Source organism: Tupaia chinensis, unplaced genomic scaffold (genome assembly GCF_000334495.1).
Source record: "Tupaia chinensis unplaced genomic scaffold, TupChi_1.0 Scaffold000561_1, whole genome shotgun sequence".
In the NCBI taxonomy this organism is placed as follows: Eukaryota; Metazoa; Chordata; class Mammalia; order Scandentia; family Tupaiidae; genus Tupaia; species Tupaia belangeri.
The window spans coordinates 2,560,596-2,570,694 of NW_006160074.1; the positions used below are offsets into that span (position 1 = coordinate 2,560,596).

The following is a 10,099-nucleotide window of genomic DNA, read 5'->3' on the forward strand; positions in this document are numbered from 1 at the left end:
GATATTTCCAAGCCCTTTTGGGAACCAGCAACAGCACTTGTCTGGGGAAATTAGTTTTGCACTTTCACAGAGTGAGAAATTCCTCAGGGGCATTCTTGTACTTGGGAAGAGAAATCAAACCCAGCTCATTCCTTCAGGGCTCATGCCATTAATAAGGCAGACAGAGTCCAGCTCAGTTGGTCCAGCCTGGGGCCGGACCTGGGGTAGGAACAGGAGCAGGAGAGTTTATCGAATTTCACCTGGGGCAAAGGCCCTCCCCAGGAGGGCACAAGCTTAAGATTTTAGGAGCTCGTGTTACCAACGTGTAAACACAGTGAGTGACAGCCAACGCTCCCAAGCGACCACAGAGGACCTCAAACCTTTTCTGTCTTCTTAGAAACCCTGGCTGCCCGGCTGGCTGCTTGCAGTCTGATGCAACAGTTTGCAACGCGGTTCTGGGAGTCGAGCCTTACTGCCGGCAGCCGGGCGCTCGCCAATGCGCATGCGCGGACCACGGCCCTGCCCCGCAGGGCGGGGGGAAGCTTTCCACCAGATGTGCCGGGGGCGGGGCCAGCAAGGGGCGGGGCCCGACGGGAACAGACCTTTGGCAGCTCTTCCTGTGATCTGAGCTTAATTAAACTTCTCCCGAGGCATTGGCTGACTGATTGACCCAGTGATCCAAAAAAAATCAGAGACACCCGAATCGTCCCAAACGCGCCTGGAAAGCGAAGTTGGGGAGCTGGATTTGGGTTTCCCGAGCTGGGTCTTTGGATTCAGCTTCCCTTCCCCCAGACCCCACAATCCACAGTGCTGATGGGGTTCCAAAACTCATAAACGCAGTCAAGCCTCATTTGCCTGGGCCCTCATACCGGATTTGCCAAGAACGGAATAGTGGTTACAGGGGGATGGGAAAGAGGTAAGGTTTTGATAGCGCCTGGTCGGTGTCTTCCATGCCTCGTTCTCCACTCACCTGCCTTAGAAGGTCTTATTAGCGGGATAAGTCACAGATTATTTTCCAAAAGTTTTAACCATGCAGGCATTACCTTCATGCTTTTCGTCCATATTCACATTCCACCTAGATTATATATTTTAATTGACTTTTATTTTATTTTATTGACTTCTTTAAAATTAACTTTAAATCAATTCCCTTTTCTAGGTATCCTTGCCCTGAGCCATAGCATTAGCAAAACCACAGCCTGAAAATAAATTCAGCACTGTTCAAATAAAAAATGTATATATGCTAGCTAAAATTGTCTTGTGCACCACATTTAGAAAGAAACTCGGAGGTAATAATAGCTCGCATCTTGAGTGATTGTCGATGTCTCGGGCGCTCTTCTGATCACTTCACACATTTCGTACTCACGATGCTTTGGAGGTGGGTGGAGAGAGAGAGGCACAGATAGGTTAAGTAGAACCCAGAGCCAGGCTACAAACTCCAGTCCTGACGCTAGAGCCTACATCACTGCCCTGTTCGTGGAGGACTCTAGGATTTCTCCAATCCTACCTCTTCTTTCAAGGCCAAGTTCGAATGGCAGGGCCTGGATAAGGGTCTCCCTAGGGATGGGCTGTGCAGGGTGAGCATCAGGTCAGCCAGAGTTCAGGGACCGGTTCTGCCATTACTAACGGTATGACCTTGGACTCTTGGTTTCTTCATCTGTAGAAGGGGCACAGCAATTGTGTCTTCATGTGCCCTGAATGTGCTAACTCCAGACTACTTCCCAGTTTGAAAGTCTCTGTTTTTTTTTTTAGATTTTGCTATTGGCACGTGAGCTTCCTGGAGAGAGGCAGAGAAAGGGGGAGTGATAAATCACTCCCCTGGGGGGATGGCCATGCCACAGTCCCATCTCAGGATTTCAGGGATGTACGCACACGCACTTGGCATGATTTTCAAGCCATCGGTCCAGGACAAGAACCACAGTTGGCCATGTGGGAGTCTAGAGCCTTAACCACCACGCCAACTGCTGGTCCCTAGAGATCGCTTCTTCAGGGAGGCCCTTTCTTCCTTCTATAAGGGAAGGAAAAGGGGGTGGGGGAGTCTCTGCTGCGCTCTCACGGCATGTGGTAGTAGTGGGATTGTGGCCCTGGTACCACTGTACTGCAAGGACCTGCTTCCCCCACTCAACCAGAAGCTCCCGGAGCACAGAGTTTGTGCCTCACCCAGTGCGGTGTCGGCACTACCTACCTCAGGCCTGGCACATGGTAGGCAGCCATTACAACAGCATTGAAAAACTCAGCAGAGGGGGAACCCTGGACAGAGGAAGGCCTTCCCCTCTGGCTCCAGAGTAAAGGTGACAACAATATCGAAGGACTCGCAAGAGTGCACTCCGTGACAGCAGGCAGTGCTGGCAGCTCTGCCCTCAGGTGTGCTCTGGGCCGTCCCCGCTGAACTAGCTGAGGGGACGAGGCACCACGACACCCCAGAGTCTCTCTCAGGATGGACTGGCTGCACTCCTGTTCTCAAGCACTGTTTCGGTGGCTGTGCTTCGGAGCTACCGTATTTAGTAGTATGTACCAGGGGCGTTTACCAAGGACCAGGGCCTACAGTTTTGCAGACTTCACTCCAGTTCTTCCTCATGAAAGGAAGCTATTTCTGGTTTTGTTTGATTGATTGATTGATTGATTTGGTTTTTAGATTTTTGCTGTAGGGCACATGCACTTGCCAGAGAGAGAGAAAGAGAAATTGAGAACTCACCCCCTGGGGGAATGGCCACAATGCAATCCCTTCTCCTCCAATCTCCTTTAGGGATTTGGGGTATACACTCACATGCACCCAGTGTGATTTTCTTTTTTTTCTTAATTAATTTTTATTTATTCATTCATTTATTTTCATTTGAGCAGAGAGAGGTCTCCACAGAAAGAGGGGGAAAGTGAGAAAGCAAGCCATCAGGTCTGGGACTCAAACCATGGTCAGCCATGTGGAGTGTCCAGCACCTTAACCACCACGCCACCTGCTGGCCCCCAACCCACTGTGTTTTTCAAGGCACCATTCAGGACTCGAACCACAGGGTGGGCCATATTGGATCCAGCGCCTTAACCTCTGTGCTACCTGCTGGCCCCTATTTCTGTTTTAACAGATGAGGAAACGAAGCCTCAAGTGGCTAAGTTCCTGCTGGACATTGCTCAGGTGTGGATAACAGTCCACAATTAAACTCAAGTCTGACTGGCTCGAGAACTAAGCCTGTTATACTTTTCGAATTTATTATTTAGTTCATAAAAAGAGATCGAGAAAAGAGAGAGCAGCACCCTCGACAGGGTCTTCACGCTGTCACCCGTCCCAGCCTCCGCCAGCCTGGGTCCTGTGCACACACGGACATGCCTGGCGTGCACAGGGAGACTGTGGGACTGGAACCTGGGACCCTCTTGCATGGATTCAGTATCACAGAGTGTTGCATCTCACTGTGCTGTCGCAGCTGACATTTTTTCATTTTCCTCTTGTCCCTGGAACTAGGCATTTAAATAACGTGTGGAACTCTTTTCTGCCTGTTTTTTCAAACTTTACTTCATGCCACTTTTTTTTTTTTTAAATCTCTGCTTGCTTTGGAATTCAAATTGTGCTTCCAAATATTTTTCTTCTCACCACTAACATCCCCCAGCTCCCTCCCCCTAGGTGGGACAGAGTTTCTCATTGCTAGTGTTTCACTTTCTTCTCTGAACTAACGTCACCCACACGTCTCCAATTTCCATGGGAATCCCGATTCAGAAGGTCCTATCTATTCTCAACCATTGCCGTGGAAATGCTTGGCAAGTCCACTTCTCGGCATCGAAACTACATTTCCCAGACTGCCGTTCTCACCTGGACCGAGAACAAAAGTCCTGTGTCCGACCATATGTCTCCTATTTTAGGGTCGGAAAATCTGGTCACTAGCTTGGATGAAGATTGGTATGCCCATAGACTAATTCTTCTGGCCCCAAGCAGACATGAGTTTCCCAGGCCTCAAACATTGGGGGTGGGAGCAGGCTATTGCAATAGACAAAACCTTCAATTACAGGGCCTACGTGAAAACTTGGCATATGACTTCCAAAAGACTGATGTCCCCTTCCCAGGAGGTCCATGCTCTGCAGCCACCCTTCCCACCATCACCCCTTCCCTCTCTTTATTGCCCTTCCCGTCTGTCCCCCTCTTCCAGAGTCTTCTGTGAGCTGTATCATCGTGCCACTCCCTTATCCCCACCCGCCGAGCCCACACCCACTCTTTAACTGTTTAGTATACAACCCAGCCCACCAGACTGAGGTTTTCTTCGACCCAAGTGTTATTTTCAGAAGGAGCCATTGAGGTTGGGGAGTAATTGCAGCGTTGGGCCTTGCAAGCCAAGCTGAAAATAATCAGCGCGGCAGATGGAGTGGGAAGAGTGCAGTGCCCTCCACCAGAGAGCCAGAGAAACCCAAGGAGTGAGTCAGAGAGACGGAGTGCCAGGCGGGGCCGGGGCCTACTGCCGGGAGTTCAGTTAAGGGGAAACTGCCCAAGGTGTCGGGGCCTCTGACTAAGGCCCAGTCCAAGGTGGCTCCTGGCCACACATCACTAGTCCGTATTTCTTGTGACAGCCACTAAGTTTCTCTTGCTCTTACTCAATTGGGCCGTTGCAGCCGGGAGGCCAAACTGGAACCCAGCACTGCCAGTTGCTGCCTGTTTCTGCAGCAAGGTATCTCAGCTTCGCTTCGGCCATCCACTTGGGGGAGGTCATCCTTTGTTATGGGGAGCTGGCCCGTTCTTTGTAGGCCATTTAGCAGTAACTCTGACCTCTGTCCTCTCGATGCCAGTAGCATACACACTCACTCAGTGGTGACAGTCAAAACCATCTCCAGACATGCCACATGTACCTTGGGAGGCAAAATCACCCCCCTGTTGAGAACCACTGGTCTAGAGTAAGCCAGACCTACACAGAGGTCACAGCCCCTATCCCCACGGTGCCTTCAGCACCTTGCATCAATCCGAATGGGCCTCTGTCTAAACTGCCAGCCAATTCCAATTCCCAACGGTGCTGCTGGGTGCCTGGACCAGTGGGAGTGCCCACTACAGTGGGCCCTGCACTCCTTGTTGAGATGAAGCAGCACACAGGGCAGGCCAGATTCCTGCCCTTGGGGAAACCATGGGGAGACAGGCATTCAGTAACCACCAGCGAGAAGTGTGAAGAGAAAAGAAATGGGGTATTGTCAGATGGTAGAAGAGGCCTGGGGGCCAGGAGACGGTGTGGTGGTTAAGATGGTGGATCCTCCATGGCTGATTCCACAGTTCGAGTCCTTGATCCAGCGACCTGAGAAGCATGCCAGGTGCATCTGAGTGCATGCTCAAAATCCTGACCAAAATCCTGACAAGAGAATGGAAAAGGCATTGTAGTTTGACCACCCCCCTAAGGGGGATGATTTCCCACTTTCTCTCTCTTTCTGTCTGGCAAGCACACAGATCCTATGGCAAAAAAAAAAAAAAAAAAAAAAACTGGGAACCAGCAGTTAGCGTAATGGCTATGTCGCTGGACTCCCACGTAGTTGACCGTGATTCGCGTCCCGGATCCAGTGGCTTAAACTCACGCCGGGTGCGTGTGCGTGCGTGCCCAAGATCCCGAGAGGCGAATGGAGGAGAAGGGATTGCGGCATGACCATCCCCTCTGGGGGGTGATTTCTCGCTTTCTGTCTCTATATCTCTCTCTGTCTGCCTGGTGAGCGCACGTGCCCTATAGCAAAAATCTCTCAAAAAAAAAAAAAAAACCTAAAACCTAAAAAAAGAGAAAGAGAGAGAGAGAAGAGCTGGATTGTGGCACAGCCAGAAAACACAACTCTCTGCATGGCAGACTCACATGGGAAGGTCACCAGTTCGCATCTGGAGACCTCTCTGAATGTGCCAGGCCCCTGTGTACCAACAATGCAGGATGGCTGGGGCTAGGGTGGATTGTGGCACCACACCCTGTTGGGGGTGCTGTATCTCTGTCCCTCTCTCTCACTTATGGAAGAAAAAAAAAGAAAGAAACTTAGAAAAATAATAATAAAGTGTGGGGCCAGCAAGTGGTGCAGTGGTTGGGGCACTGGACTCCCATGTAGCCAACCATGGTTTGAATCCCAGACGCAGTGGGTTCAAATTCATGCCAGGCACATGTGCATGCATGCCCAAAATCCCAGGAGGAGAATGGAGAAGAAAGGATTGTGGGTGGTCATTCCTCCTTCCAGGGAGTGATTTCTCGCTTTCCCTCTCACTGTCTCTCTAGCAAGTGCACATACTCTTTGGCAAAAATCTAAAAAAAAAAAAAAAAATGTGGGGTCCAGTAGGTGGCATGGTGGTCAAGGTGCAAGACTCCCACATGGCTAACCACAGTTTGAGTCCTGAACCTGATGACTTGCTTTCTCACTTTCCCTCCCTCTCTCTCTCTGTCTCTTTCTAGTCAAATTAAGAATAAATAAATCAAGGCCAGTAGGTGGCAGCGTGGTGGTTAGGGGCACTGGACTCCCACATGGCTCACCATAGTTCGAGTCCTGGACCTGGCAGCTTGCTTTCTCACTTTCCCTCTCTTTCTCTCTCTGTCACTCTCTGTCAAAATTAAAAATAAATAAATAAATGAAGTTAAGTAAAATAATTCTTTTTTAAAAAGAATTAATTAATTAATTTAATAAATGATCCTTTAAAAAATGTGTACGAGGGTTTCTGGCCTAGGTTACAGGGTCAAGAAAGGCCCTTGGAGGAAGTTAGTAACGAGCCAGCTGGAGATTCGAGGGAGAGTTCTATAGAGCTAGGACAGGGTGTTCAGATGTCTTGAGTTAAGAGAGATTGTTGTGTATTTAAGGGACCTAAAGGAGCCTGGAGTCTGTTATGAACCAGTCAGAAGAAATTTCTCCTCTCACCTCTAAAACTTGCATTTCCAATATTCCTCTGAGTTTCTAGCAAGCTACAGTTTGACTGTCCCCTCCAAAACTCATGTTGAAATTTAACTGGCGGTGTCACAGTGGTAGGAAGTGGGGCATTTACAGGGTGATTAGGTTATGAGAGCCTTATCCTCCTGAGTGGATTTAGCCATTATCATGGGAGTGGGTTGCTGATAAAGAAGACGAGTCCTGAGGCCAGCAGGTGGCATGACGGTTAAGGCACTGGACTCCCGCATGGCAATGGCTGACCACAGCTCGAGTTCTGGACCTGGCGGCTTGAAAATCACACTGAGCACATGTGTGTGTGTGTGTGCCCAAAATTCCAGGAGGAGAATGGAAGGGGAAGGGCTTGCAGCATGGGCATCCCCCCTCTGGGGGCCGGGAGTGATTTCTCACTTTCCCTCTCACTGTCTTGCTCTCTAGTGAGCACAGAAACCCTATTGCAAAAACAAACAAACAAACAAACAAACAAAAAAGGTATTCTGCCTGATTTCCTCTTTCTGCCTCACACACTCATGCAATGGCTTCCACAATGGGGTGACCCTTGCCGGCTGCTAGCACCATGCTCATGGACACCCCAGCCTCCAGAACCATGAACTCAATACACTTCGATTCTTCATAAATTACCCAGTTTGTGGTATTCTGTTACGGCAGCGGAAAACAGCCTAAGACAGCACGAGCAAGTGAACTTAGATCATATTTAAACACCACCCTCCCTTGTCCTTGGTCAACCCTCCTCAGTCACCCAGTTACCGAATTCTGTCATTCTACCACGAACATCTCTCTGCCAGCGGTCTCCTTCCCCCATTCCCACCACTGAGCCCTGATGCAAGCTCTCTTCAGTACTCAGCAGATGTGGGAAATAGCTTCCCAACGAGTCATCCTCCAGTCCCTGCCTCAGAGAAAGACGGAGATCTGATCATGTCTCCCGTCTCCCCAGCTTCAAAACCCCGTGTGGTTTCCAGAGGCCTGTCACACTGGCTGCTCCCTCACAGGCGCCATCCTCAGGGGCCCTCTCAGCTGCCCACTCTCTATCTGGCCAGACCACAAGCCACACCTTATGTGCCTCCACACCTCCGTGGTTTAGCTATGTCCTTTGTCTGAAATGCCCTTCCCCAACTAAAACTATTTGGGATATTCTCATTTATTGTCTACAACCCAGCTAAATGAACTCATTATACTCTCCTACCCCTTCTTTTCTTTTTCTTTTTTTTTTTAAATTATTATTTATTTATTATTATTTTTCCCAATTTGCCACAGGACACACGCACTCTCCAGAGAGAGAGAGAGAGAGAGACAGAGAGAAAGTGAGAAAGCAAGCTGCCAGCTCCAGGACTCAAACTGCAGTCAGTCACATGAGAGTCCAGCACTTTAACCACCACACCACCTCCTGGTCCCTCCTTATCCTTTCTATCTTTTTATTTTTTTCCAAGAATTATTTTATTTTATTTTACTTATTCATTCATTATTATTTTTAAAATTTAACCAGAGAGAGACAGAGAGAGTGAGAGAAAGAGAGAGAGTGAGAAAGCAAGCCGCTAGGTCCAGGACTCAAACCATGGTCAGACACCCCATGTGCAGGTGTCCAGTGCCTTAACCACCATGCCACCTGCTGGTTCCCTCTCTCTCGCTCTCTTTTTTTTTTTTTTTAAGAGAGGTTTTTGTTATACGGTCCATGCACTCCCCAGAGAGGCAGAGAGACAGAAAGCAAGAAATCACCCCTCAGGAGGGATGGCCATGCTGCAATCCCTTCTCCTCTCAGGATCTTGGGCACACATGCACACGTGCCCAGTGTGTTCTGTCTCTGGATCCAGGACTAGAACTGCGGCCATGGGAGTCCAGCGATGTAACTATTACGCCATCTTCTGATCTCACCTATTCCTTCTTCGGAAGGCTTCTCTTGGGCCAGCAGAGGGCAAAGCAGTTATGCTGTGAGATTGCCACGTGGTTGCCCACGGTTCGAGTCCTGAACCCACATGCATGCATGTGTCAGATCCCGGGAGAATGAAGGACAAGGGATTGCAGTGTGACCATCCCCCTTGGATGATTTCCCATTCTCTCCCTCTCTCTCTGTCTCTCTGGCAAGCACACACTCCCTAAGGCAAAAAACCTCTAAAACAGAAAGAAGAAGAAAGCTTCCCTTAACTCTTCCCTCTGTTTTTCTAGGCTCTATATGCTGCCGCTGGTTTGCCATTTATCTCATTGTCACAGCCTTTTGTTGACCCCCAGGGAGTGATTTCTCACTTTCCCTCTCATTGTCTCTTTCTGTTTCTCTCCAGAGAGCACAGGCACCCTATAGCAAAAAACCTTTCAAAAACCAAATTCTCTCTCTTACTCCACAGTCCCAGGACCTCGAGGGCAGGTGATGAAGGAGACGTGGCTAGTTGACTACAGAGCATCCATTCGCCTCCGTCCAGCTTCCTGAAGCGAAGGAAGCTCAAGGCAGTGCATTATTGAGAGTAAAAGCTAAGCTGCTGCAAAAAGACAAACCCAGAGTGCCGTGTGCCTCAGTGGAAGTCGACCCCTTGCCCAACTCAGAGCTGGGCCTACTGCCCTTTCCAGGAACTCATTCAGGAGCCAGCAGATGGCATAATGGTTACATTGCTGGACTCCCACATAGTTGACTGTGGTTCCAGTCCCAGACCCAGGGGCTTCAAACTCATGCCAGACACATGTGCATGTGTGCCCAAAAATCCTGAGAGGAGAACAGAAGAGAAGGAATTGTGGAGTGGCCATACCCCTGGGCAGTGATTTCTCGCTTTCTGTCTCTCTGTCTCTCTCTGGTGAGCGCACACACCCAATAGCAAAAATCTCAAAAAAAAAAAAAAAAGAATGGATTCAGAAATGTGGGCCTAAATTAATCAATGTGTGGCCAAGACTTCTCTGGTTCACTAATAACCTCTCTCCCAGTCTTTTAAAAAAAATTTTTTTAAAACAATTATTTTATTTAACTTTGTTTGTTTACTTATTTTGACCAGCAAGGGACAAAGGAGAGAGAGAGAACAAAAAAAAAACAAGCTGCTTCCCTTTTGAAGGGGCAATGTAATACACTGTAGAGTTATATGTAATCCAATGTAATATAAAGAAGATTATGATGATAATTAAAAAAATAAATAAAAAAAACCAAGCTGCTAGTTTTGGTACTCAAACCACAGTCAACCATGTGGGAGTCCAGAGCCCTTAACCACCAGACCACCTGCCAGCCCCTTCTTCAGTAATGGAGCTCCTGATTTTCAACTGAGTAGATGGCAGCCTCACTGAGGACTACATT

At 48.8% G+C, this 10,099-nt stretch overlaps 1 long non-coding RNA gene across 1 annotated transcript in view; it reads left to right on the top strand.

Moving 5' to 3' along the window:
- LOC106735877 (uncharacterized) overlaps positions 1-9,440 on the top strand; it is a 14,622-nt gene extending 5,182 nt beyond the window's left edge. Inside the window, exon 3 of the long non-coding RNA XR_001371073.2 lies at positions 9,171-9,440. This is a non-coding gene — a long non-coding RNA (uncharacterized LOC106735877). The remainder of the gene's footprint in view (positions 1-9,170) is intronic.
- The last annotated feature ends 659 nt before the right edge of the window (positions 9,441-10,099 follow it).